The sequence below is a fragment of the Oryctolagus cuniculus genome, chromosome X (assembly GCF_051225735.1).
Source record: "Oryctolagus cuniculus isolate XC-2025 breed Fujian yellow rabbit chromosome X, ASM5122573v1, whole genome shotgun sequence".
Lineage (NCBI taxonomy): Eukaryota > Metazoa > Chordata > Mammalia > Lagomorpha > Leporidae > Oryctolagus > Oryctolagus cuniculus.
Window position 1 is genome coordinate 31,279,911 of NC_142888.1, and position 26,576 is coordinate 31,306,486.

Consider the following 26,576-nt stretch of genomic DNA (forward strand, 5'->3'; position numbering starts at 1 on the left):
GTACTTGGACCCCTGCACACACATAGGAAGCCCAGATGAAGCTCTTGGCTCCTAGCTTGAGCCTGGCCCAGCTCCGGCAGTTGCGGCCATTTGGGAAGTGAACCAGCAGATGGAAGACCTCTCTCTCTCTCTCTCTCTCTCTCTCTCTCTCTCTGTCTCCCACTCTCTTTCTGTAACTCTGACTTTCAAATAACACATCTTTAAAAATATTTTTAAAGTCAATGGAATGAATAACTAATTGGACTATAAAAGATGTGGAATTCAGAGAAAGAAATTAATAATCATCTGTAAGATTTTCTGAATGCAGAGGGCCTGAGTTAGATTTGAGGAAGGTACTTGGATAAAATCACGGTACAGAAGAGGGATGTGCAGTTCTAGGCAGGGACAGAGGCAAGAGATGGGGTAGGATGAGCCAGCCTGTTGAAGGTCCATGAGAGTTGGAAGTAAAGACTTAAACACTCTGTGTTAGGGGCTAAGAGGCAGAACTTATGCAAAAACGAGTCCCAAAGAAGGAATTGGCCATTTGCCATGTTGCTTTCTAAGTGTAGAGTCAGTCTGTGGGAACTCAAAATTATATATTGTGGTTTGAGGGGTCCTAACCCCTCCCCACAAAATATTTCATGGATTCACCACACTACCCCAGTGTCTGAATTTCCCAGCTCTAATCACCCCCTCCGGTTGTACAGTATTGAAAGCAGCTGTTCAAATGTGAATGGCATCTGTCTTGGAAAAATCTATGAGACACTCTTAATGGCCATTAACATTATAGTTCCTGTTGGGTGATCCGTTTCCTCAGAACAGGTAGGATTCCAGCTAACGGGTGCACCCGGCATAGATACCACATTGGATTTTGGCCATTTTTATTCTAAGTCACAGGATATTTTTTGGATATGAGGAAAGGGTCCCTTTAAAGCATCCCCCATGCACAGACCTGATATGGTGGGCAGCTTTGCACCTAAAGGTTTCGATGAATTTTTGGATCGGATTCTACCTCACTTGGCCTTTCTCCTGAAATGATGCCTCTATGAGTCCCTTTGAGTTTCTCTGTCTCCCTGGCATAGTTTTGTTTGGATTGGCTCTCAGAAGAGGCAGGGAGAAAGCTAAGAGTGCGAACCCCTGTCTAGCACAAGGAGCTGGCAGAGGCTAACCACCCAGGGATAGAATCTTTCTGCCAAGTGGCTCTTCAATAAGGAGAAAGAAATTGGCACAGGAGGGTGGAACCCTCTGAAATGCTGGTTCTCCTACCTCGCCCTTCTTTTCCCTTTACTTCCTTAGTATTTCTCCTAGTGCTCAGCCGTCCACATTGATTCATAGGTTTGGTAGAAGCTTTTGGGGACTCAAAACAGCTTTTTGGGGACTTTTGGGTTTAAATTTGTGCTTGCCTGACTTCCAGTGGAGATGTGTATATTTTCATGTATATTGTACAAATAATTTTACCAAAAAGCACTGTTCTGGGCACTGCAGGGTGGACAAACAGGAAGGAGTCTGCTCCCTGCCATCAAGGTGTGTGCGTGAGGAAGTGAGGCATAAACATGAAAATATCACTAACCAGCATGACAGGGATTTTCATTAACATTACAGAATACTTGTATTTCAGAACCTACCAGAGAACTGAGTCTTCAGTTCAGATGATGTCAGTAGATGAAAACCCAATATTTGAGAAAGTTTAATCATCCTGAAACAGCAGTTTTCAGCCTCGACTACTTAGGAGGCTTTTTAAAAAGACAGTTGGGGCTGACATTGTGGCACAACGACTTCAGCTACTTGCAATGGAGATATCCCATATGGGAGTGCCGGTTTGCATCCCAGCTGTTCTACTTCCAATCCAGCTCCCTACTAACATGCCTGGTAAGGCAGCAGATGATGGCCCAACTGCTTGGGCCCCTGACACCCACGTGGGAGATCCAGATGAAGTTCCTGGCTCCTGATTTTGACCTGACCCAACCTTGGCTTTTGGGGTCTTTTCTGGAGTGAACCAGCTAATGCAAGACCTCTTTCTCTCCTGTCTCTCCCTCTCTCTCCATCACTCTGCCTTTCAAATAAATAAGTCTTTTTTAAAAAAAAAGACAGATGCACACTTCCACCCAACTCAGAAATTCTGCTAGACGTTATTAGTCCAGGTATTAGTATTTTGAAACTTCTTTACTATGAACTAAAATAAAAATTTTAAAAGTACATAAATGAGGATGTACAGTTTCAGAAATTATTATTGAATTAACACCAGTGTAACCGACATCTAGACCAAGAAATTGAATATTTCCCATATTGTGAGTCTTCTTTTCATAATGCCATGTGTCTGTCCAATCCCAATCTCCTTTCTTCCTCCAAAGTAGCAACTTTCTTGAATTTTGTGATCATTGCCTTGCTTTTCCTTACATTTTTAACACACACACACACACACACATACACATGCACACCAAAATATTAAACATGAGCTTGGTCACTCTCTTAAATGCAATTTTTTACATTCTTCAGTGTGCTGCTTTTTTCCCTCAGTATTATGTTTGTGAGACTGATCTTATTTGTGATATATTTTTCATTTTATTTCCTATGTGGCATTCGACAATATGAACACAATATTCCACAATTCCTTTATCCGTTCTACTGTTGGTGAATATTTACCTTGCTTCCTTCATCTTGGTGCACTTACATATGCATTTCTGATGGATTTCTATCCAGGAGTAATATTGTTGGGGCATCAAGTTATATTTCAGCTTTAGCAAACACTGCCAGTTTTGCAAAGTGGTTGTGTGGTTGTACCAATTTACAGTCCCACCAGCAACGTCTAAGAGCTATTTTTGTTTCATGTTCTCAGTGAAGCTTGATATTGTCAGCTCTCTTAATATTAAACACAATGTTACCTTATTCTGGTTTAAATTTGTGCTTGCCTGACTTCCAGTGGGGATGAGTATTTTTTTCATGTATATTGTACACATGAATTTCCTCTTTTGTTAAGTGGTAGCTTAAATCTTCGCTCACTTTTCTGTTGGGCTATCTGACTTCTTCCTATTGACTTACAGCAGTTCTTTGTGTATTCTAGATCCAAGCCCTTTGTCTGTCAGATATTTTGCAAATGTCTCTTACCACTCTGTGGCTTGTTTTACACCCTCCTCATGGTGTCTTTCAATGAAGAAAATGCTTAATTTTAATGTAATCATGGGCTATCAGGGCTTTTAATGTCAATATGACTTCACTATAATAAGGAGAGCCCATAAAGATAAGATAAAGAGATATTTTGCCGAAGACTAGATGAATCAGATTTATAGTTAGTCATAGAAAAAACAGCCCACATGATGTTCACATATTTTTAAATCAGGGAAGAACACACATTTCTTATGAAAAAGTCTTATCAGATTTCATTACACAGATGCACGGGGCTCAATTAACCAGGCACCAAGACTTGGACATAAACCCATACACCAGGCTAATAACCTTGTATTATTTGATAATTGTTTTAAACTTAATGCTATTGGTTTCTCAATTAGATTTCAAATCCAGGCCAGCAAATGGAACCCACTATCCTTAGACATAATATACAGTATGTATCGCAGCATTTACTGGGAACAGTAAGGGGAAAATGAGTACTGGATTATGCGTGGTGAGCTATAGATGGGAGGAAAATATTCTATTCTCTATCCATCCTAGATTCACAGCCAAGGCGTCTATAACAAAAGACATATTGACAGATATAAGCATACATTTAATATAAGCTTATGTGACACAGGAGATTTCAGAGAGAAATGAAGACATGACGAAGCAGTTGCACTTGTGTACTTTTATGCTAGGTTTGATGAATAAATGGGTAGTCATGGGGAAATATGATTAGAAGATAAAAGGATCTGATCTAATGGTAATAAACTCAGGGAAACTTAGCAACACCTGTTTCTTTAGATTCTTCTCTGTGTCCCCAGTTTCTTTAGAGATATGGATGTTGTCTTCCTCTGGGAAAAGAGAGGTGAGATGGTTCCTTTTAGGTGTCAATTTGACTAGGTTAAGGGATACCAAGATAGTTGGTAAAACATGCCTGAGTGTATCTGTGAGAGCGTTTCTTCTGGAAGAGGTTGGTGTTGGAATCAGTCGATTGAGTGCAGGAGAGTTGCCTTCACCAGTGTGGGTAGGCGTTGTCTGATCTGCTGGGAGCTCAGAAAGAACATAAAGGTGGATTCAGGGACGAGCACACTTTCTCTTCTGGAGCTAGGCCATCCATTTTCTTCTGCCCTCAGACATCAGAACTCTTGGTCCTCAGGCTTTTGGATTCCAAAAGTCAAAAGGGGACTCCCAGTTTCCCAAGATTTCAGCTTTGGACTAAGAGTTGCACCATCAACTCCTCTGGTTCCCAGGCCTTTGGACTCAACACTCAAGTTTATGCCATTGGCTTCCTTGGTTCTGTAGTTTTCAGGACGTCTCAACCTCCATAATTACGTGAACTAATTCCCATGATAAATTCCCTCTTCTCTCTCTCTCTCTTTTGATATTCTATTCTATTGCTATTTCTCTGGCTATTCTATTTCTCTAGATAACTCTGACTAATACAGGAGGGTAGCTCTTTAGGTTTTATGACCTGATTTGAGAAAGAAGGGCAAGTACAGATGAGGGTGACCTTGTTTCTTCTGTTTTCTCAAATGGCAAGATGTTGTATTTGGGGATGGGGTACCCTAAACTCCAGCAGGTGCTTCATTTTCATTGGGGAGGGAAGTATTGGGCAGGAACAGGGGCATGGGGGCTGATGAGTAAATGGTGCTGCTGAAGGAACCTTGAGCTTTATCCTGAAATGAGGGTCTCTTGAAGTGCTTTAAGTAGGGCAATAACATGGTCATTTTTGTAACTTGGATCATCACTGGCAGCTGTGTGAAGGAAGACTTGAGATAAAGGAAATGAGACTGAATGTTCAAAGGCCAGTGACCATTAAAGAGAGAAGTCCTATGATGCTTAGGCAGTAAAATAAAAACAGCATTAATGAATATTGGGGTGGGGGAGGTAAAGAGAGGACAACACATTCTAAAATCCTTAGAAAATTAGTCCAGCAAGACATTTTATTTTTTTAAAAAGAGTTCTATTACAACACAAGTTTTTAAAACAGTGTTACCCTCTTAGGTGCACACTGGAATAGTAAGTGTTCTGATTACTAATTTGACAGGCGGAAACTGTTTATTATTATTTCATCTAACAGTCCAAAACTTTATTTTATCAAAGAACTTTTATTTTTGTAAAGCATATATTAATATCCTGTTCTGTTGGGTTTGCCTCAAACTCACTTTGGGAAATATTGGTCTAGGAAGACTTCCAGGGAGTTCTGGCTTATTTAATAAAGGAAAGGGTGATTCTCATAACCGAGTTAAGAAATACATGAATGAGAACAGATTTATGGGACAAGATAATAAATTTAGTTTGTGTGTTTTGAAGTCCAGGAGCGTATTTCTAATAAGCAATTGAATAAAAAGGCCTAGAGCCCAAAATTGAGAATTACTGTTTGAATTCAAACAAGTGAATCATAGTTCCAAAAATGTACATATAGGTAGAAAGAGATCAAAGGGTTGAACATGCTATTCACGCCATCCGCTGAATTCTTTTCCCATTCATTTGCTTCTTACAGATTTCATATTTCACAAATGTAGCTCTGTTACTGAGCTCTCAATTTGATTCCATTGCTCCATTTATCTGCCAATATTATGCTACATTGATAGTATTTAGCTTTATGATATGTTGATATCTGATAAGGCAAATTCATTCATAATTGTTGTCCAAAATTTTCTTGGCTAATTTGTCCCTTTTTTATCTTCCAAAATAAACTTCAGGATAAGGTTATCAAGTTCTAAAATACACCAATGTTTGTATCGATATTGAAATGGAACTGAAGTGATTAGTTTATAAAATTGATATTTGATTATACTGAGTCTTCTAATTTATGAACAATAGTACACACAAGGATTCATCAAAAATTCATGGAAAGGGAGCCTGCACTGTGTGAGGATAAAGCGGTAAAGCTGTTGCCTGGGACGCCAGCATCCAATATAGGCACCAGTTCATATCCCAGCTGCTCCATTTCTAATCCAGCTCCCTGATAATGGTCTGGGAAAAGCAACAGAAGATTGTCCAAGTGTTTGGACCCCTCCAGCCCACTTGGGACTCCTGGAAGAAGCTTTTAGCTCCTGGTTTTGGCTTGGCCCAGCCCTGACCATTGTGGCCATCTAGGGAGTTTACCAGTGAATGGAAGATTTGTGTGTGTGTGTGTGTGTGTGTGTGTGGCTGCCTCTCTCTCTATAATTCTGCCTTTCAAATAAATAACTATTTTTTAAATTCATGGAAAATGCATATTATGGAAAAACTATGCACAGATTTCAAGTTATTTTTGCACAAAATGAACTCAGACTTGCTATAACATATCTGAATAATATCTGGTTTGAGCACTACAAAGGATAAGACATCAGTTTGAAAAGACCCCCCCATCAGAGCAACATGAATTCTGCTAAAATTGAAGCAAGAACACAGATCAAGTTTATGACAAAGCTTGAGTGTAAGAATGATAAAATCATTAATACTTTATGAAAAGTTTTTGGGTGCAATGCCCCCAAAGAATTCAAAAGTTTACAAATGTATAACCCATTTTAAGACTAGTCCAGTGATGTGGAAGATGAAACTCACGGTGGTGAAACATTCACATCAATTTGTGAGGAAAACCTTAATCTTCTTTGTGCCCTAATTGAAGAGGACTGACAATTAACAGCAGAAACAATAGCAAACACTACAGTCATCTCAACTGGTCCAGTTTACACAATTCTGATTAGAATATTTAAGCAAAGGAAACTTCCTGCTTCATGAATACCAAAACTGTTGCACTCAGATGGGCTGTAGACAGACACTTTCAATGGAAATTTTAAACAAACGGGATTAAGATTCTGAAGCATTTCTTTGAAGAACTGTAACAGAAGCTGAAACTTAGCTTTAACAGTACAATCCTAAAGATAAAGCACAATCAAAACAATGGTTACCAAGGAGAAATCATCCAGTCAAAGCAAAAACAGACCAGTCAAAAGCAAAGATCATGGCAATAGTCTTTTGAGATGCTCAAGGCATGTTGCTTGCTGACTTTCTAGGGGCATCAAAAAGTGATTAAATCTGCTTATCATGCATCTGCTTATTATTTTGAGAAAGTTATCCAAAGCTTTGGAAGAAGAACACTCAGGAAAACTTCATTGGAGAGTCCTTCTCCACCAGGACAATGATCCTTCTCATTCCTCGCATTAAACAAGGGCAATTTTGTGAGAATTTCAAAGAGAAATTATTGGATATCTACCTAGAAGTCCTGCCTATGACTTCTTTCTGTTTACTAATCTTAAAACTAGGTTAATCCTCCGCCTGTGGTGCTGGCATCCCATAGGGACGCTGGTTCTATTCTCGGTTGCTCCTCTTCCAATCCAGCTCTCTGCTGTGGCCCGGGAGGGCAGTGGAGTGCTTGGGCCCCTGCACCTGCATGGGAGACCTGGAGGAAACTCCTGGCTCCTGGCTTCGGATCGGCGCAGTTCCGGCCATTGCGGCCATTTGAGGAGTGAACCAACAGAAGGAAGACCTTTCTCTCTCATTGTCTGTAAATCTACCTGCCAAATAAATAAATAAAAATCTTTTTAAAAAATCCCTAAAGAACACCCATTTGTCTTCAGTTTATAATATAGACAGTACTTCATTAACATGGTTAATCTTTAAAGACCTTCAATTATTTAGGGCTGGACTAAATGGCTGGTATCATTGCTTACAAAAGTTTCTTGAACTTGATGGAGCTTATGTTGAGAAGTAAAGTTTATGTTTTAAATTTTTACTTTTGAATTCTACTTTCCCATGAACCTTTTGAAGTCCCATCATGTATTTCTCTGTGCATTTCTCTTCCTTATTATATTTCAATATGTGCATATACTTTTATCTCAATGTTTTCCCATGTATTTTGAAGAAAATAATGCTTAGTACCTTGTGGTTTTATTGCTATTTGTCAATAGACTTCCCCCTCATACTTTTCCCACCTAATTGGCAGCTACTAGTGCCTAAGGATGCTATCGATTTTCATGTATTTTGTATTTTACAACCTTGCTGAACATATTTACAAATTCAAAGACTATGCATCTTCAAATTTTCTCTACAGGCAACCTGTCATTTGCAAATAAAGACAACTTGATGTTCCCATTTATCTTATCTCTTTTATTTTTCTTGTATCTTATACCTCCAAGGACCACCAGTACACTTTTAAATAAAAGTAAATAATGTTTATATATGGCAAGGGTGTTGGAATTATGAGGCCAGGAAATTAAAGCAAACATGATTAATATGTCAAGGTTCCTAGTGAATAAAGTAGACAGCATGCAAGAACAGATGGGCAATGTAAATATAGAGACGAAAATCCTAAGAAAGTACCAAAAAGAGATGCTAAAGACCAAAAACAGTGTAACAGAAATGAAAAATGTATTTGATGGGCTCATTAGTAGATTGGGCATGGCTGAGTAAAGAATCTCTGAGCTTGGGGACATCGCAGTGGAAACCCCTAAAACTGAAAAGCAAAGAGAAAAGACTGAGAAACGCAGAACAGCATATGTAAGAACTATGAAACAGTTACAAAAGATGTAACGTATGAATAATGGGAATACCAGAGAAAAAGAGAAAAAGGAGCAGAATAAATATCTGAAATTATATTATATCTGAATTATATTATACTATATCTGAATATTATATCTGAAATTATATTGTATCTAAATGAATATCCTCGAATTAATGTCAGTTTCCAAACCACAGACCCAGGAAGCTCAAAGATCACCAAACAGGATAAATGCCAAAAGAAACCCAATTGCACATAGGAATGTCATATTCAAACTACAGAAAATAAATAATAATGAAAAAAAAACGGAAAGAAGTCAGAGGGAGAAAAACACTATTCTTTTTATTTTATTAACATGTAATTTTGTGCGTATTTATGAGGTACCATGTGATGTTTTGACTCGTGTAAATTGTGTAAAAATAAAAACTATCTTTTTTATAGAGGGGCAAAAATAAGAATTACATCTGACATCTCAGAAAACATGCAAGAAAGATGAAGAGTGGAGTGAAGCATTTAAAATTGTTGAGAGAGCAAAAAAATCCACCATGCTGTACCCTGCAAAATTTTGCTGCAAAAGTAAGGGAGAAATAAAGACTCTCTCAAACAAACATTGAGGGAAATTATCACCAACAGACATACCTTGCAAGAAATATTAAAAGTTGTTTTTGGGAGAAAGAAAATCATGAAGCTTGAAAACTCAAATCTATATAAAGAAAGGGAGAACATTTTGGAAGGAATAAATGGAAGTAAAATAAAACTCACTTGTCTTAATCTTAAAAGATTTAATAGATAATATTTTGTTTAAAATAATAATAGCAGCAATGTGTTTGATTATACACAAAGCTACTTCAGAAAGTTTGCAGAAATGGAATTAAAAGATAATTTCAGTTTGGTGCAAAAAACTCAAAATCCATGCATAATTTTTATAATATTCATTTTCTGTGAACTTTTGGACCTCTCATATATGCTTACATATGCTTATATATAAGTGAAATGAATAGTTCAATTATACAATGTGTATAGGGAAGGAATTAAGATTATTTTGTTATTATAAAGTACTCATGTAACCATAAATGATATGGTGTTATCTGAAAGTTGTCCTGGATTACCTGTAAGTGTATATATTGCAAATCCTAGAAAAAGAACTTTAAAATATAGAAAAAATCATTACAACTGATATGCTAGGTGCCTCCAAAATGAAAATTTACTAATAACAAAATATTTACAAGATCTATATGAGGAAACATTTAAAAAATTCTGATGGGAAAAATCATAGAAAAAAATAAATAAATGGATATTTTATTTTCATGAATAGGAATACTCAGTATTGTCAAGATGTCAGTTCTTCCCTATTTAATCTATAGATTTGATTAAATCCCAATAAAAATCCCAAGAAGTTATTTTGTGAATATTGATAAATGGATTCTACAACTTATATGGAGAGAAAAAAGTCCCCCAAACAGTTTCGCTATATTGAAGAACAAAATCAGAGGACTGGCACTATCTAACTTCAAGACTTACTGTAAAACTACAGGAATCAGGATAGTGTGGCACTGGTGAAAGACAGATGAATACATCACTGGAACAGAATATAGAACCCGGAAATCTGCATATATATATATGATATATATGTCAAGTTAAATGATACTTAACAAAGGAGCAAAGGTGATACAACGGAGCACAGATAGTCGTTTCAACAAATGGTTCTGGAAAAACTAGACATCCACATTTAAAATTATTTGTACTCAGACCTTATACCTTTCACAAAGAAATAATGTGAAATCAAATACCTAAATGTAAAACACAAAACTATAGCCTTATTAATTATATAAGGGAAAATCTAGATGATCTTTTTAACTGTAACACTAAATGGACATTCCATGCAAGAAAGAATTAGTAACATGGACCTTGTTAAAATTAAAATTTTATGAGACACGCATTTAGCATAGTGGTTAAGACACTGGTTTAGATTTGCAAGCCTCACATCAGAGAGTGTCTGGGCTTGATACCCAATTCCAACTCATGATTCCAGTTTCCTGTTAATGTAAATCCTGGGAGGCATAGGTGGTGGCTCAAGTGATTGGGTCTCTCTTAACACACTTAGGAGACCTGAATTGAGTTCCTGGTTCCTGGCTTGTGCCTTGGCCCATCCCCAGGTATTTTAACCATTTGGAAAGGGAAATGTCAGGTAGGAGATTTCTCTCTCTCTCTCTCTCTCTCTCTCTCTGCCTCTCAAAAAATTAAAATTTTCTGTTTTGCAAAAGATGCTATCAAGAAAAGATAAGCCATAGTCTGGGAGAAAAATATTTGCAAAAGAACACACACACACACACATACACACACATACATTTAGTGTTATAGCTAAAAAGGTCATCTAGAGCTCTTCCATCTGCTGGTACACTCCCCAAATGCCCTACAATAGCTAGGGCTGGGCCAGGCCAAAGCCAGGAGTTTGGAACTTCATCTGAGTCTCCCACGTGGTGGCAGGGGCCTGAGCACGTGAAGTTGGTTGGGAAGTACAGTAACCAGGACTCAAACCACAGACTCTGATATGGCACGTGGGCGTCCCGAATGGCAGCTTAACCTACTGCACCACAACACCCACCAAAGTCCATTTTTTTTAAACAAGGAAGGCAGCTGTCTCTGTTATTCCTAAGTTTCATGAGCAAATTTCTAATTTTTCAAGTGATATATTTCATAAATTTTGGTATGTCTATTAGATTATATAATTTACCTTCTTTTCTGAATTTGCTAAAATATTTTTTTTTCTGAATGAGTGCTGAATTTTAATATCACTGTATAAATCGTGTGATATTTTTACTTTCACAGTGTATTCCTAGGATAAACTGTACTTGATTGTGGTAGGCAGAATTATAAGATGGCCCCTGGGATTCCTGCACCCCTGGTAACCATGCTTTTTGTTTTTATAATTCCCTCTCCTTAAGTATGAATGGAAGCTGTAACTTGCTTCTAACCAATACAATTGACAAAGAGAGACTTCCTGTGTGTGCCTGACCTAGTCAGATGAGCTCTTTTAAAGAACCAGCCAATGGAAGATCTCTCTCTCTCTCTCTCTCTCTCTCTCTGTGCCTCTCCTTCTTTCTCTGTGTGACTCTGACTTTCAAATAAATAAATAAATCCTTTAAAAAAATGAGAAAAGAGAGTCTTGTTGGACAGATTCTCCTGTTGACCTTGAAGAAATAAGCCGTCATGAGTTCCACAGCTGCAAGTCAATGAATTCTTCCAACAACCACATGAGCTTATAAGTCTACCTCAAGAATCAAGTAAGACCCTAGTCCTGTCCAACAACTTGATGGCAGTTTTATAAGACCCTCTTCTTAAGCTATGTCTCAAGTTCTGACCTGCAGAAAATTGTGAGATAGATAATAAATGGATGTTGTTTCAAACAACCAAGTTTCATGGTAATTTGTTACACAGCAATAGAAAACTAATACATGGGTGTAAAATATTTTTCATATGCACCGTCTCTAAGTTAATGGCTTATTTAATAAGTTTTTAGGATATTCATATATATGTTTGTAAGTGATTGTAAGTGAATGATCTGTAAGTTTGATTTTTTTAAGATTTATATATTTTATTTGAAAGGCATATTTACAGAGAGGCAGATGCAGAGAGAGAAAGAGAGAGAGAGAGAGAGAGAGAGAGAGAGAGAGAGAGAGGTCTTCCATCCGCTGGTTCACTCCCCAGATGGCTGAGCCAATCCAAAGCCAGGAGCCCTTAGCTTCTTCTGGGTCTCCCACGCAGGTGCAGGGGCCCAAGGACTTGGGCCATCTTCTGCTGCTTTCCCAGGCCCTAGCAGACAGAGAGCTGGATCAGAAATGGAGCAGCTGGGACTCAAACCAGTGTCCATATGGGATGCCTGCACTGCAGGTGGCAGCTTTACCTGCTATGCACAGTGCTGCCCCTGTAAGATTTTTTATCTTGCAATATCCTTATCTAATTTTGGTATCAAGGTTTTATTAGTCTTATAAAATGAGTTCAATAGCTTCCCTTCTTATGTTCTCTGGATCAGCTTGTATAAGAGAGGAAGAATATGTTCCTAGAGAGCTGATAAAATTTGCTTATAAAATTAACTGGGCCTGATGTCTTTTGGATAAGACAGTTGATTACCAGTTCAACTTTTGAAAAAACGTATTCATTTTTATGTATTTGAAAGTCAGAGAGACAGAGACTGACTGACAGAGATGTTCCATCTGATGGCTCACTCCCCAAATGACCCTGTCAGCAGGGGCTGGGCCAGGACAAAGTCAATAGTCTGAAATTCTATCCAGGTTTCCCTTATGGGTGACAGGGACCCAAGTACTTGAGCCATCACCTGCTCTTGCCTCTAGGGATTCACATTAACAGGAATGCTGGGATCAGAAGTAGAGGTGGGACTTGAACCTAGGGACTTCCAAATGGGATACAGATTTCTCAAGAAGGGAGTTACCCAGTGCTCCAAATGCCTGGCCCCACTTCAACTTTTAAAAATGTTGGTGGTTATGGGGTGGACTTTGGGCATAGTAATTGGGACACCAGGTGGGATACCACACCCCATATCAGAGTGCCTATTTTTGAGTATTGGCTCCACTCCTAATTCCAACTTCCTATCAATGCATACCCTGGGATGCAGCAGGTAATGGCTTGAGTGGTTGGGACCCTGCCACTCACATGGGAGATCCAAACTGAGTTTTCTTTCTTTCTTTCTTTCTTTCTTTCTTTCTTTCTTTCTTTCTTTCTTTCTTTCTTTCTTTCTTTATTTTTTTGACAGGCAGAGTGGACAGTGAGAGAGAGAGACAGAGAGAAAGGTCTTCCTTTGCCGTTGGTTCACCCTCCAATGGCCGCCGCAGCGGGCGCACCGCGCTGATCCGATGGCAGGAGCCAGGAGCCAGGTGCTTTTCCTGGTCTCCCATGGGGTGCAGGGCCTAAGCACCTGGGCCATCCTCCACTGCACTCCCTGGCCACAGCAGAGGGCTTGGCCTGGAAGAGGGGCAACTGGGACAGAATCCGGCGCCCCGACCGGGACCAGAACCCGGTGTGCCGGCGCCGCTAGGCGGAGGATTAGCCTAGTGAACCGCGGCGCCGGCCCCAAACTGAGTTTTCAATTCCTGGTTTTGACCTGGCCCAGCCCTGGATGTTGAGGGTATTGGAGAGTGAGCCAGTGGATAGGGGATCTCCGTCCTTCTCTGTCTCTCTCTCTCTACCTCTCAAATTTTTTTTTTTTAAATTTAGTGGTTAAACTCATATGTTCTACTTGTTTCTGAGTCAATTTTTTATAATTATATTTTTTTAGGGATTGTTTCCTCTAAGTTTTCAAATATATTAATATATTTTTCATATCGTGTCTTTTAATTCTAGAAAACTCCTGGTGATGTTATATTTCCTTTTAATTTCTAATCTTCCTTACTTATGCCCTTTCCCTTTTTTAAAAAGGATTTATTTATTTGAAAGATAGGGTGACTGGGGTCGGGGGAAAGATGGAGGGAGGGAGGGAGAGAGAGAGAGAGAGTCTGTCCACTGGTTCACTCCAAATCTGGGCCAGGAGCGAGGAACTCCACCTGGATCTCCCACTTGGGCAGAAGAAGCCCAACTAGTTGGGCCATCATCTGCTGCCTCCCCAGGCACAGTAGCAAGAAGCTTGTTTAGAAGTGGAGGAGCTAGACATCGTGCTATGGGATGTGGGCATCCCAAGTGACAGCTTAATCCACTGTTCCATAGACTCGAACCCCTTCTCTTGCTTTTTAAATCAATATTACTAGAGGTATGTCTGAGCTATAAATTTTTTTAAGTTTCTATTTTTGTTGATCCTATGTTTTTTTTTTTTATTTCTACTTCATTTTTACTACTCCATTCCCCTTCCTTCTGATGTATTTACAGTGGAGTACTTTTGTTTTTATTTAGTATTTATTTTTATAAATGTTACACAACAGCTCCCCTTGTCTGTAGGAAATACAAGACCTCCAGTGGATGGCTGAATTGTGTGTAGTACTGAACCTTACATATACCATGTTTTCCCTGATATATGCATATCTGTGAGAAAATTTGATTTAAAAATTATGTACAATAAGAAATTAACAACAGAACTAATAACAGAATAAACATTATATCAATATACTGCGATATAGTTGCCAACATCACTGCTTTGTGTCTTCAGGCCCTTATTAAATCAAACTGGGGTTCCTGCTTGCCAGAAACAAGCATTTAAAAATTTTTAGCTAATTCTTATAATTGGTATATCTTCAAAACATGACTTATACTGCTAATTCTTGCCTGTGAAGTTTTAAACAGTAGTCATTGACTTCCCAACTTGGAATTTTAATAATTATGTACATTTATGGGGTAAAGTGAAATATTTCAAAAAATGCATATAATATATACTGCTCAAATCATGATTAACATTTACATGTCTATGTCATCACTTTACGTTTGAAGGCTTCAAGCTCCTCTCTTCTTTTTGTTCATGAAATATATCATGATTTATTGTAAACTACTGCAGAATGCTAAGGCTTATTCCTTTCATTTAACTGTTTTTTGGTACCTGTTATCCAACCTGTTTTCCTCCCCCTCTCCCCATCCTTCCCAGCTTCTAGTATTCACTATTCTATATTCAGATCAATCCTCTTTTTAGCTTGCACATATGAGAGGGAACATGGTATTTATCTTTCTGTGTATGATTTATTTTCCTTAGCATAATGTTCTCCAGTTCCATTAATTTTGCTGCAAATGACAAGAGTTCATCCATTTTCATGACTGAATAATATTCCGTTATATATATATGTATATATGTGTGTGTGTGTGTGTGTGTGTGTCACATTTTCTTTATCCATTCATCAGTTGATGGGTATCTTAGTTGATTCCGTATCTTGGCTATTGTGTAGAGTGCCACATTAAACATGGGAGTTCAGGTGTCTCTTTGATATAATAAACGTCTAAAAGAACTGATATATACCAGTAGTAGGATTCCTGGATCATAAATAGATCTATTTTTAGATTTTAAAGATGTCTCCATGCTTTATTCCATAGTAGCTGTACTAATTTACGTTTGCATCAACAGCATATAAGAGTTCTCTTTCTTCACATTCTCGCCATTATTTGTTTTAATTTTTTAATTTTTTTTATTTGACAGGTAGAGTTAGACAGTGAAGGAGAGAGACAGAGAAAGGTCTTCCTTCCGTTGGTTCACCCCTCAAATGGCCGCCACGGCCGGCGCTGCGCCAATCTGAATCCAGGAGCCAGGTACTTCTTTCTGGTCCCCCATGCGGGTGCAGGGCCCAAGCATTTGGGCCATCCTCCACTGCCTTCCCCAGGCCACAGCAGAGAGCTGGACTGGAAGAGGAACAACCGGGACTAGAACCCGGTGACCATATGGGATGTCAGCGCCACAGGCAGAGGATTAACCAAGTGAGCCGTGGCACTGGCCCCTCTAGCCATTATTTGTTATTTTTGGTCTTTTTGGTAATAGCCATCCTAAATGATCTCATTTTTTAAAAGATTTATTTTATTTACTTGACAGTGTTACAGAGAGAGGTAGAGCCAGAGAGAAAGTCTTCCATACGCTGGTTCATTCTCCAAATGATCACAATGGCCAGAGCTGAGCTGATCTGAAGCCAGGAACCAGGAGCCTCTTCCAGGTCTCCCACTTGGGTGCAGGGGCCCAAGAACTTGGGCCATCTTCCACTGCTTTCCCAGGCCATGGCAGAGACCTGGATCAGAAGTGGAACTGCTGGAATTTGAACTGGCGCCCACATGGGATGCTGGCACTGTGGGCCAAGGCTCTAACCCACTGCGCCACAGCTCTGGTTCCTCATTATGGTTTTGATTTACAGTTCTCTGATAATTAGCATTTGAACATTTGTTTGTCTATTTTGTATGTCTGAGAAATGTTTTTTCAAATCATTTACCATTTTAAAATTGGATTTTTTTTGCTGTTGTTTGAGTTTCCTTATATATTCTGGACATTAATCCCTTGTCAGATGACTAAAATATTTTCTCCCATTCTGTTGGCTGTCTCTTCACTCTTCTGATTGCTTCCTTTGCTGTGCAGAATCTCCTTAGTTTGATATAATATCATTGTCTATTTTTACTTTTGTTGCCTGTGTTTTTCTGATCTTATCTAAAAAAAAAAAAATCTTTGCCTATACCAATGTCTTGAATGTTTCCGCTGTGTTTTATTTTGTTTGCAAATTTTCCACATAAAATTTTGCTCCATGGTGTAAACAGCCTCACATCATGTCAATATATATTAGAGGGCCGGTGCCGTGGCTCACTTGGTTAATCCTCCACCTGCGGTGCTGGCATCCCATATGGGCACCAGGTTCTAGTTCCGGTTGCTCCTTTTCCAGTCCAGCTCTCTGCTGTAGCCCAGGAAGGCAGTGGAGGATGGCCCAAGTGCTTGGGTCCTTGCACCCGCATGGGAGACCAGGAGGAAGCACCTGGCTCCTGGATTCGTATACAGCACCGGCCGTAGTGGCCATTTGGGGAGTGAACCAACAGAAGGAAGACCTTTTTCTCTCGCTCTCTCACTGTCTATAACTCTATGTGTCAAATAAATAAATAAATAAATATATGTATATATATTAGAGCCTATCAATTTTCTATTCTTGAAGAAATTCATTCTAGAAACTAGCGGTTGCTGTCTCCCTGCTGTGCAGTTGTCCTTCTGATATCTCACATCACCAGTCATATTGGAGACTTCCTTCCCTCTTTGTTTGTCAGTCCCCATAGCCTGAATACCATGTCTTCCTCATTCTTGGTTTACTCTCACTTTTTGAGAAGCAAAAATCACTGGAATCTTGTATGTCTTGCAAAAAAAAAAAAAAAGTCTTTTCTACCTTCATGTTTATTTGATTAGTTTAGCTGGTTGTTAACTTGTTGATTGGAAGTGTTTTCTTAGAATGCTGCTGCTCCATTATTAGCTTTCATTGTTGCTGGGCAAGGTGTAATGTTGTTCCGATTCTTTTAAATTCCTGTTAAACATTTTGCTTTTCTCCTTTCTGGAAGCTGTAGGGTCTCCAGTGCTCTGATATTTTGTGAAGACGTGTCTGGGGTGGAGCTTTCCAATTGTTGGCTCCATTTAATAGTGAAACTTGGGTCTTTCAGATATGGGATGTGTTCTTAAATCATTTCATTGATGGTTGCTTCCCTATTTGTTGTCTTACTATTTCCTTACGAATTCCTGTTATTTAGCTGTGAGGTTTCATCAGCAAGTTCTATAATTTCTTATCTTTTATCTCCTATTTTCTTAAAGTTGTCTCTTTGCTCTGTTTACTGGGAGGTTTTTTTCTCAATGTTATTTTCCAACTCTCTTATCAAGATCAAATTTTTTTCTGTTTTTTTTCTGTTTTTATTTCTTTGTTCTTATTTCCTGATTATCTTACAGTTAAATTTTAAACTTTTTTTGTTTTTGAATAGTTTTAAACTTACAAAACAAATAAAGAAGTGTGTTTTTTTTAAGTTTTCTCACCCTAAAAATCTCTGTTTCTTCTATATTAACTGGATGTCTGCTATTCCTTTTTGGGAAGAGAACACTTAATATCCATTTTCAGTTAATTTCTTTTATTTTCAATCTTTCATTTTAAAATAAATACGTTTTCGAGTATAAATTTCCCTTTCAATTCTACTTTAGATACATTTTGCAAATTTTGCTATGTAGTTCTTTCAGTGTCATTCAGTTCTATACTTGATCTTAGCTAAAAGGCCAAGAAGTGATATCATTCAGTTCTAAATTTCTGCTTTGTGATTTCCATCGTTTTTTATTAGCCGTTAGTTAGTGCTGGGAACATTTTTATGTTTGCAAACAGTGTGTTCAATCCCGCCTTTGGTGCCTGACTTCTAATTCAGTTTCATTATGATCAAGGAAGAACATATCAGTTCAACACCAGATCCTTTATACTTTTTAAAACTTTCATTAAATCCTATGAAATGATTAATTTTGGCAAATGTCCCATGTATATTTTTATGTTTACTGCATCCTAATTAGTTTTTTTGTAAAAGGTTCTGGAAGAGGAAACTTCTGATCTCTGCACTCACACTCAGCACATCCCACACTAACACTAGGTTCTCCAGTGGACCTCAGGTACATGACCTCTAATTTAGTTAAATGCTGACAGTTTACCTGGTGACAGTGTCAGATTTCACAGGCTGAGAGTTGAATTCCACAGGGTTGTCTCCCAATTTCAATGCCAGTCATAAGCACCTATGGTGACCTGAACTTCTGACCTACTAGAAATAAATTGAGGTTTTTATGACTCACTCATTGGGTTCAATTAATTTGCTAGAGAGCAGCCCACAGAACTCAGGGAAACACTTTACTTATGCTTGCTGTTTTATTATAAATGATATTGCAAAGCATAGAGATGAACAACCAGATAGAAGAGATACACAGGATTTAGCCTGTGGAAAGGGATGAGGAACTTCAACGTCTTCTCTGGGATTGTCAACCTACAGGAACTCCCACATGTTTAGCTATCTGAAAGCTCTGAACCCAGTCATTTAGGGTTTTTATAGAAGTTTCTTAACCTAGACATGATTGATTAAGTCATTGGCTATTGCTGATCAACTCAACTTTCAGTTGACAGGGGTTAGATGGTGGAGCTCTCTAATCATACTTCGGTCTTTCTGACAACTAGCCCCTATCATGAAACTATCTAGGGACCACCAGCCACCAGTAAACTCACTAGCATAAAAAAGACTCTCTTAGGATTCCAGAGATTCTAAGGGTTTGGGGAGTTTTATGTTTCCTATTTGGGACAAATAACAAATATATATCTTGCAGTTCCAAGGTTCTAATTGTTAATAATTAATCATTTCTTGTCTGCTTGATCTATCAATTTATGACAGATATGTTTGAAAATATCTCTTTTGTGACTGTGGCTTTTTGCTGTACTTTCCTTGAATCAATGTTATCAGTTACAGACAAATTGAAGATTAATATCTTTTTGGTAGAACTTCCATTTCATTATTACTTTTATTTAACTCTCTTTATCCCAGTTAATGTTTTTGCTTCATATTCTAATTTGTCCCTTATTAATAGTTTTAGTATCCTTTTTAAGGTTAGTATTTGCATGGTATATTTTTTTCATTACTTTATTCACAACATTTTTATGTGTTTTAAAGAATTATCCATTTCTAAAGTTTTATTCATTCATTTACTTACTTTTATTTGAAAGACAGAGTTGGGAGAGTGGGGTTCACTGGTTCACTTCCCAAATGCTTACCATAGCTGGGGTTGGGCCAGGCCGAAGCCAAAAGCAAGAACCTCCATCCTGGTCTCCTGTGTAGGTGGTCAGAATATAAGTACTTGAGCCATCACCTGCTGCCTCCCAGGGTGCACATTAGTAGGATCTACACACTCTGTTGTAGGATTCAAGCATCTAGAGCAGCTGTTTAACTGCTGCACCACAGTGCCCACCCTGGGTTTGTGGGGTATTTTTTAATGTGTGTCATACAAAGTTGAATTTTAAGTATTCCATTATTTTAATAAAAGGGTACCATCTATTTCATTTATTTGGGTTGCTAATGCATGTACCTGTTTTATATTTTCTATTAACCATTTGTTCTTTGTTCCTTTCTTCATGTCTTCCACCTGCTGATTTGGAGTCTATGTATCAAATTTCTTATTCCCTTATTAGTTATCTTTCAATTTTAAAATATATATTCTTCTTTAAGTTTTTTTTAACAAGCATGAGAGTTACTCAGCATCTGTATCCTATCCCAGCCACGACAACACTTTCCTTGATCTTGATTTTGTTTAATGTTTCAATTTTATACTCATTTTAAATACAAAAATTAACTGTAATTATTTTAAATTCACAGTTAATCAAATTTACTCATATATTTTCCTATAGATGGTTCATTTTATTTCCATTAGAAAAAAATTTGCTATGTCTGTCTCTCTCTTTATGCAATTAACAGCCACTGATGATCGTTACTAATATCTGTTAATTAAATAAGGGCTATTAAATGGTGATGTTCTGTTTTTATTATTTGTTTTTCATTCATTAGTTGGAACAGTTTTATAGACAGAAACTTGTACTTATCAACTGCTTGTTTACCCTGAGGTACAGTTCATATAGGAAAGGCATAATTAATGCTTGATTTCCCTCTTTGTCAATTCAAAATACTAAATTGGTTCTGTAGTGTCCTCTAAGAGTGAATATTTTAAAAATAATGCTAAATATGCTGATGAACTCCTGGATTTAAATTAATAGTTTTTTGCCTTCACAAAGTTTAGACAGATCATCTTTGATCAGTGGGAGTGTATTCATATTGGTTCCTAATTCTAAAGACAAGAGCCTAATGCTTTTTGACAACTCTGTGCTTTATTATATCATGTGTTTAGGCTTATCTCATCCATTACTTGCCCTGAGGCTCTTGCTTCTAATGAGACTACAATCTACACTCTAGCAGTGCTGATTACTTCTAGTGTGTTCAGTTCTGTTGGTAGGACTCTTTAGTGAATAGAGCTAAGAAATATGATTTTTTTCTTTAAAAAAAAAAAACTTAAGTTCATAATACTACTTCCAATTGAAAAATCAGAATTATCAATGTTACCTAACCTCATTGAATTTGCATCTGTAGTTCCTTTCTCCTAGATCAAAAATCCTAATGACACCAATAAATTATTAATTTGCTTTCATAACAAATATGCAACATTCTCAGAATAACAATATCACACTACCACCAATAAGATAATTACTAATTAGTTTTAGATTTGTTTTACAGGGTTGTTTGTTGTTATTATTGCTGGTTTGTTTTTGTCCTTAGATGTTGTCTCCACAAGGATGTATCATCAATTTTCTATATTTCAAAAGCAATGGGTATAAATTATTTTCTTTGTGGTTATGCCACAAGCTGTGTGTACATAGAAGTTCATTCATATCTTCTTAATTTGAATTTTAAGAATTCCTTTTTGAGAACAGGCCATCAGAGAAGGAGGTACCTTTCTCTGAAGGGAGGAGAGAACTTCCACTTTGACTATGGCCTTGTCGAAATAAGATCAAAGACGGCGAGCTCAGGGGGCTTCCATGGCCTTGGCAACTCATGACTAGAGCCCGGGAAGATTGCTGACGCCTTAAACAAGAGTGGCAATTTGTTAAGTCAACAATAGGAGTCACTGTGCACTTAATCCTCATGTAGGATCTCTGTCCTTAATGTGTAGTTCAATGTGAATTAATGATGTGACTAGTGCTCAAACAGTATTTGGCACTTTGTGTGCTATGTGGGTGCAAACTGATGAAATCTTTACTTAATATATAGTAAATCAATCTTCTGTATATAAAGATAATTGAAAATGAATCTTGATGTGAATGGAATGGGAGAGGGAACAGGGGATGGGAGGGTTGCAGGTGGGAGGGAAGTTATGGGGGGGAAAAGCCATTGTAATCCACAAACTGTACTTTGGAAATTTACATCTACTAAATAAAAGTTAAAAAAAGAATTCCTTTTTGAAATTTTGATTTTTCCAAAGTCAAATATATAAACAAAGTAGCTTCAATGAAATCGAGTGTCTGCTTCTGTCTTTCTGACCCTACTTCTTCTTTTCAAATGTACCGATTTTTAATGTTATGATCTATCATTTTATTTTGAATGACATAGGAACATAATTATACATGAATTTGTAATTCATAGGCTTCCTTTCATAGATTAAAAATGGTATCTGTATTGTTTTCCCCTTCTTGTTTTTATTCCCTAAACAGCATAGCCTAAGATAGTTCTATACTATTACACAAAAATATTTCTTGCTCCGTTTTGCATATGCATAGCACTTCACTTTTTTAAAGAACATTTATTTATTTATTTGAGAGGCAGAGTTAAAGAGAGAGATATTTTCCATCTGCTGGCCCATTCCCCAGATGGCCGCAACAGCCAAGGCTGCACCAGGCTGAAGCCAGGAGCCAGCAGCTTCATCTCACTTTACTTTTTTTTTTCATTTTAAATCAAATTTTATTTATTTTAATAACTTTTTCATGAACCAGATATTTTAAAATGCAAAGAAAATTAACTTGCCATGATATGTCAGGAACTGGCACGAAATTTATACAAATGACAATATCAAATGGAGATCCAATTCTCAAACTGAAAGCACTCAATATATTAAGATTTCATAATTATTTGTACAGAGAGAGTAAAAAAGTCAGCTTGCTAACTAATTGTTATTTTAAAGAACTATTGCAAAGATTTGAAGAAAAGAGTTAACTTATAAAAAGACTAAAGATCTCAGAACACGTTTTGAAAAGAACTTTGTGCCTTTATTAGAATGTGCTGTGTTTTAAATATATCAGTTTTGGCAATCAAATTATTGTGAGTTTTTTAAAAGAAAAATGTATTTATTTATTTATTTGAAAGGCAGAGTTACACAGAGAGAGAGAGAGAGAGAGAGAGAGTAGACAGAGAGAGAGAGATCTTCCATCCGCTGGTTCACTTCCCAAATGGCCACAAGGCCAGTGCTGGTTTGGTCTGAAGCCAGGAACCAGGAGCTTCTTCTGGGTCTCCCACATGGGTGCAGGGGCCCAAGCACTTGGGGCATCCTCCGCTACTTTCCCAGGCGCGTTAGCAGGGAGTTGGAGTGGAAGTGGAGCAGCTGGAACTGAACCGGCGCTCATATTGGATGCTGACACTACAGACAGGGGCTTAAACTGCTGCTGTACAGCGCCTGCCCCTATTGTGGGTTTTTAAAGTAAGAAATGATGGGGCTGTGGCTGTGACGTAGTGGATAAACCTCTGCCTGCAGCGTTGGCATCCCATATGGGCTCTTGTTCCAGTCCTGGCTGCTTCTCTTCTGCTCCAGCTCTCTGCAAAGGTCTGGGGAAATCAGTGGAAGATAGCCCAAGTGCTTGGGCCCCTGCACCCGTGTAGGAGAACTGGAAGAAACTCCTGGCTCCTGGATCAGCCCAGCTGCAGCCATTGTGGCCATTTAGGGAGTCAACCAGCAGATGAAAGATCTTTCTCTGTTTGTAACTCTGCCTCTCAAATAAATAAATATTTAAATAAATAAATAAATAAGAAATGGTAATACAGAACAGTGATACTGGTCCAGCAGTCTCATCTTTACTTCTCTTTTAAAGCAAGAAATAGAATGTAAGAATCAGAAAGTGCTAACAAGGCATCAGTTAATCCAGGATACAGTTTCTTAGTTCCAAAAGCACTTGCAAAGAAAACCTTTGATGGGGAGGGAGGTTGGGGGGTGGACAATTTGTAACAACTGGAATCCCATGAATGTGTACATCAAATCTCATGAAGCTATCTTTTGAATATATCCTTACCTTGATCACTTTTTACCTTAAGTACTACAATTTTTCTCTTTTTTCTCAAAGGATAAAAAGTATGAAATATTAACAAGCTCTGGCATTGTACATGACGAAATGTATAATTTAAGCATTACAGAACTATGTACATACTGCTAAATCCCATCAAGTCTTAGATAATTCAGTAATACACAAAATACCAAGGCACAGAAAGAGCTAAACTCCGCTTCTTTGTCTTGCACATAAGATTCAAATATTCAATCTTTTTTTATTTTTATTTTTTATTTTTTGACAGGCAGAGTGGACAGTGAGAGAGAGAGACAGAGAGAAAGGTCTTCCTTTGCCGTTGGTTCACCCTCCAATGGCCGCCGCGGCCGGCGTGCTGCAGCCGGCGCACCGCGCTGATCTGATGGCAGGAGCCAGGTACTTATCCTGGTCTCCCATGGGGTGCAGGGCCCAAGCACTTGGGCCATCCTCCACTGCACTCCCTGGCCACAGCAGAGAGCTGGCTTGGAAGAGGGGCAACCAGGACAGAATCCAGCACCCCGACCGGGACTAGAACCCGGTGTGCCGGCACCGCAAGGTGGAGGATTAGCCTAGTGAGCCGCGGTCCCGGCCTCAAATATTCAATCTTAAGAAGACCACTTTATCATTTTGGCTTTCTTCTACGTGTGTGTGTTGATATACTTACTAACATATTCCTCTATAATCATGTTTGATTTTATTATTTCATGTTGTCTTATTATTTCTACATGTGTGTGCTGATATACTTACTAACATTTTCCTGTATAATCATGTTTTGGTCTTATTATTTCTTACTTTAAAAACCCCGTCATCCAAACCAGGTAGTCAGAAAGATTCCCTCTTTTCCACCTTCCTAACTCCAAGAACTAGAAAGTCAATTTTACAGCCTGACTTCCAACACTGGATTGTGATGACAAATGCTAGGTCCAATTTCTTTGCAATCCTTTTTGGCCTGGCGTTCTTGGTAGAACTCAAGCATGGAAGCCAGCATGGATCCTCCAAACCAGACTGTGTATCACTGCACGTGGAGTGTACTGACTTATACATTAGCAGGTTCTGGCTTCGATGCACCACCACTCAATTCCTCAGTTAATTTCAGCCTGGCATCTACAATTCTTTACAATCTCTCTGCAGATGACATCCAAAGTCCCCGATTATAGTTGAACCTCCAAAGAGGACAATGTTCTTGTAGAGAGGATGTCTGACATCAATAGGACAATTCTGAATTACTGGATCTACAATTTCAGAAATAGGTTGTGTAAAAAACAAAGATTTCAGGTCCCAAGCACTTCTCCTAACCAACATAGAAACTTCTTTCTTAGAGAGAGCAGTGATTTCAGTATACGGCTTACTCCACTTTGACCCATCTGTATTCTACTTGTTAGATTCCTTTGCTAAATCTGGGCAGATGTAGTATGGTGCTCCTTTACTGTCTTAGTTTCCAGGGATTGTTCTGGAGGGATTCCTACTTCTTGGTCTCTCAGCGGTTGCTGAATAAAATATGTTCTAATGTCCTGTCTCGTCCTGCTATTGGAATGTGTTTAATATAGCTGCCAATCACATACCCTTCAGCCACAGGAACCACATGAATGATAGCATCTCCACGGTCTATTACTGTACCAGTCAATATCCATTCTCAAATACGGATAGCCTGTATAGCAATGCGCAGGCCCAGAACACTGAAAGATTGATTCCAACATATTTCAACAGTATATTCTCTGTTTTTTGGAGTATTCAGTGGTGGTTCTGTCAAAAGAAAATAATGGTCTTCAGGTTCCGTCCTTAGAAAAGATCATGTTCCACCAAACTTTCTATCAAGCCCTAATCGTCCATTATACCAAGGCGAATTGGCCAGTTTGTTTGCGTATGTAGGTTTTTCTGTTGTTTCATCACCAGTGATGGAGGCTAGATTGTCCAAACCTCTCATGGCCCTCCTTTGAGCCTGATCATCCACTTTTGCTGACTCCTTAATAGCAATACAGGAAGGAGATGCCTGTATTTCCAACATGTCCTAGTTTTGTATACCTCATGCCACAGTCCACCACACAGGCCAGCAGGCGTCCTGTCATCTTCCTCCTCACCTGCTGCTGTCTGCTCCGTGCTGGTTGGGGCCAGAGATTGGTGGCAGGAGATACAAGCTCTCTCTCCATCCACAGCTGAGCTGCCCTCTCTCTCCATCCAGCAGTTCCCCCCTAGGAAGCCGAATCAGGAGCCAGAAGGTAGCAGGCTTGATCAGAGGCTACCTACTTCAGCAACCTAGGCAGCCAAACAGTGCCAGGACAGCCCTGTCTTGGCCTCGTCCCCTTTTCTCTTTGCTCTTCCTCATTCCCGCCCCCACTGTCAAGCTTCACTTTTCATAAACCAGCATATTTACCCAGTTCCCAGTTGGGGCTATTTCCTGATTGTCCTACCATCATACATCATAGTTTAATGTATATACTTGGACATATATCTTTTTGCATTTTTGGAGCTATGTCATTGAAGCAGATAACTTAGAAGTGAAATTGTGGATCACAGGATAAATGCATATGTCTCTTTGTGCCAAGTTGCCCTTCACATTTTTCCATTCTCATCAGCAATGCTGCGTCGTAGCCTCAGCCAATCTGGTAAGTGTGAAGTGGTCTCTCTGCACACTTTTGTTAATTTCAGTTAATCCTCATTGAATTAAGGTCTATTTGCATTTTTTCCATGAACTGTCTGTTAGTATCTCCATTCTCGTTTTCTTTAAG

At 38.4% G+C, this 26,576-nt stretch overlaps 1 pseudogene; it reads right to left on the bottom strand.

Moving 5' to 3' along the window:
- Window positions 1-24,727: 24,727 nt before the first annotated feature.
- On the bottom strand, window positions 24,728-25,916 carry LOC103351825 (actin-related protein 3-like; annotated as a pseudogene).
- Window positions 25,917-26,576: the final 660 nt, after the last annotated feature.